This window comes from Fukomys damarensis, unplaced genomic scaffold, assembly GCF_012274545.1.
Source record: "Fukomys damarensis isolate Sample0158 unplaced genomic scaffold, DMR_v1.0_HiC HiC_scaffold_24, whole genome shotgun sequence".
Lineage (NCBI taxonomy): Eukaryota > Metazoa > Chordata > Mammalia > Rodentia > Bathyergidae > Fukomys > Fukomys damarensis.
The window spans coordinates 709,984-713,392 of NW_022900936.1; the positions used below are offsets into that span (position 1 = coordinate 709,984).

Sequence of the window (3,409 nt, forward strand, 5' to 3'; positions counted from 1 at the left end):
AAACATTTTTTTTAAAGGGCATATTAAGAAAATTAGAGGGCTGGGGATTTAGTTTAGTGGTTCTGCTACCTGCCTTGCAAGTACAAGGTCCTGAGTTCAATCCCCAGTACCCCCCCAAATTAGGACACAACACACAGAATAAATGAAAGGACTTGTGAGCCATACGTCTTATATCCAGGTCTAATATCCAGAATACATAAAGAATTCTTACAACTCAGCATTAGAAAAGCTAACCCAGTGAAGCCTAGATGAAAGACTAGGTCAGACAGTTCTCTAAAGGAGATATAATAGCCAAAAGCATATGAGGAAATATTTGAAACTGTTAGTCATCAGAGAGTGTAACTAAAAAACACTAGGTATCACTTCATACCCACTAAGACAGCAAGAATAAATTAGGCCCCACAGGCCCACAGCAAGGGGGACATAAAAAGCGCCCACAGATCACGGCAGTGTGGCTCATCACAGCTGAAGAGGGGAAACAGCCCAAAGTTACTCAAAAGAAGCACTGATGGGTAAATACACTTCAATATGTTCAGAGTGGAGTTTCACTCAGCATTGACAAGGAATGAGAAACAAACCAGGCTGGGACATGGAGGCCATGAGAATATTGCGCAGAGAGAGTAAAGCATGTCACAGAAGCACTTTGTTCCACTCTATATGCACAAAGGGTCCAGAACAGGCAGTAGACGAGCTCAGGTTTCTTTCAGGAGCAAAGGAGGCATCTGGGACCCGATGACGCAGTGGTGCTCACCCTTGTGCACACACTGAACACCACTGTGCTGTGTACTTTTAAACAGTGTGTTTCATGGTGGGTGAATTATGTCTCAATAAAAAGTACTGTACTCCTCATTTTAAAAAGAAAAAGAAGTTCCACAAGTTCCCGGAATGTAGAAGAGCCAACACCGAAGCATAAAAAGTAAACTATAGGACAAGATGGTGGCAAGCAGGGATGTAGCACCTGCATTTCTAGGAGCTTTGCACTGCAGGGGACTGTACAGTACCACGCCACACAAGTCTCTGGGAAGAAGCTCAGAGATGGCTCTGAATAAGTCAATGCATGCAAGAAATAGATACAAAGACAAACCACTTGACTTTGCTTATCTGGCACCCAAATATCCAGATTTGAAGCAGCATCTTCAGAATGGAACATCGGAATGGAAATGTAAGTCTTAATTTTAAGTTAACTTTTGTCCCATCCCTTCCTCGATGGTGGATAAAGACTGGCGATTTTTTTTTTTTTTTTGGTACTGGGGATCGAACTCAGGCCCTTGCCGTTGCGAGGCAGGCAGTGGAACCACTGAGCTAAGTCCCCGGCCCGTAAGTCTTAATTTTAAAGACCCTGAAGCAGTCAGAGCTTTGACCTGTGCTCTTTTAAGAGGAGACTTTGGGCTTTCTGTCAGTATTCCTTCAGAGAGACTAATTCCCACATTTCCTTTGAGGTTTAATGAAATTCATTGGATGGAAGATCTGATTGGTCACCAGGACACTGATGAAACTTCACTTCGAAGAGGAATTGATGTAGGCACCAGGGCATCTTGCAGCTGTCCCTTACTTGGCACAACCTTAAATGCCTGGTATTTCCTTGCAGTGGAAGTGGATGATACGTGTTTCAACTATGCAAAGAAAAATGTGGAACAGAATAACATATCCGATCTCATAAAAGTGGTAAAAGTACTACAGAAGACACTCCGAATGGATGCTCTTAAAGAAGAATCTCAGATAATCCATGTCTTTTGCATGTGCAACCCTACTGTTTTTACCAACCAGTTGGAAGCCAAGGGAGTAAACTCTAGAAATTCTCGAAGACCTCCACCTAGTTCTATAAATACAGAGGCATCACAGAAATCATGGCAGAAAGAGGTGAATTAGAGTTTGTTAAAAGAATCAACCATGACAGTTTTAAAAAAGACAACTTTAAAAAACGATTAAGGTGGTACAGCTGAGTGCTGGCTCCTCTGAAGGAAGAGCTTCGCATCCCAGGGGTTCCTAAAGTCACCTTCACCGAGTTCTGTCAAGGTCGGATAATGAGGTGGGCCTCAGCTTGGAGTTTTTAGGTGATCACCGCCAAGCAAGCGAACAAAATTAGAGAAGCTAAGGCAACCCATTATGTTTGTAGTGCTGGAGAGAGTGTGATGAAAGAATTATCCCTCAAAGCATCCTCTTTGGGCTCTGGGATGGTGGAAGGCATAGCGGTTGTGTTGACATGGATAGAAAAAAATCTCACCAACCTGAAGGTCCAGCATAAATGAGTTCCCTGCGGAAAAGAGGAAATTAACCTTTTCCTGATAGCTATAGAAAACTCCTGGATTCATCTAAGGAGAAAGAAAAGAGAATGAATGAGACAGCCGAGGAAAGTGCCTTGAGCTCCTGAGGACGTCATCCAGGCCTTAGAGGAGAATAAGGTCGTCCCTAAGGAGCCTGGCAGTGGCCAAGATGTAGCCCTGGCCCCAGGAGAGGGCCTTGTGTGGGCCTGCCATGCGGAAGACGAGTCTGCCACTGTGGGGAGTCACTGCCCAAGCCAGGAGTCCTTGTCCCAGAGGAAACCCCAGAACCCCTGGAGGATGCAAGGAGTGAGGAAAAGGGAGGGACAGAGGCTGTGGAAAGCTGTAAGGACTCTAGCAATGGAGCCCAAGACTAAGAGGCTTCTGAGTAGTGCAGCAGCCCTGTGGCTGACAAAGGGAAGCACCTTCAAGGAGCGGATACACAGTACCTATTCAAGTGTCTGATAAATGTCAAGAAGGAAGTCGATGAAATGCACTGGGTTGAGGGCCAGAACAGGGATTGGCTGAACCAGCTTTGTACCTACATATGTAACCAAATTTTCTGGTTTGTTGCTAGCTAATGCCAAACTTCTTATACAATTCAGTGTGTGTATGGGGCTGGGTGTAGGTGTGCTTAGTGTGCAAGAAGCCCTGGGTTCAATTCCCAGCACCCTCCAAAAAACACGTAACAGCTTGCTTTGGAGTAGCCTTCAGGGGTCAAGAATAATTTCATCACTGGTCCAGAAGTGACATTGTGTGGAATTATCTTAAAAGTAGAAATCAATTAATCCATTTAAACCACCCCATCTGCTGCCATGTTGTCTTGTTTTGTTTTTTTGTTACAGGGAGTCGAGGTAGTTCAGCAAGAATTGCTTATCAGCAACAACAGAAAGCTGTCAATGAATTCAGGAGGAAATGAAAGCTGAACCTCGTGGGTCATCGTAGCTTTAGACTAATTCTGTGAGGCCAAAGGGACACAGCACACCTGGTCTGGGTCAGTGCTGTCCAGAGCATTCTGGTCTCTGTCCCCAAGGGTTGGCTGGGAGAGGCAGTGGCGCTCTTGTCCTCCAACAGAGGCCGTGTAGCAGGACTGGCAGAGGCCCACTCTGAGTCACCTTCAAGAGCAAACCTGCTCTGCCTGGCCATGT

At 45.3% G+C, this 3,409-nt stretch overlaps 1 pseudogene; it reads left to right on the forward strand.

The window, feature by feature from the left end:
• Positions 1 to 1,035: 1,035 nt before the first annotated feature.
• Positions 1,036 to 2,842, forward strand: LOC104870692 (annotated as a pseudogene).
• The last annotated feature ends 567 nt before the right edge of the window (positions 2,843 to 3,409 follow it).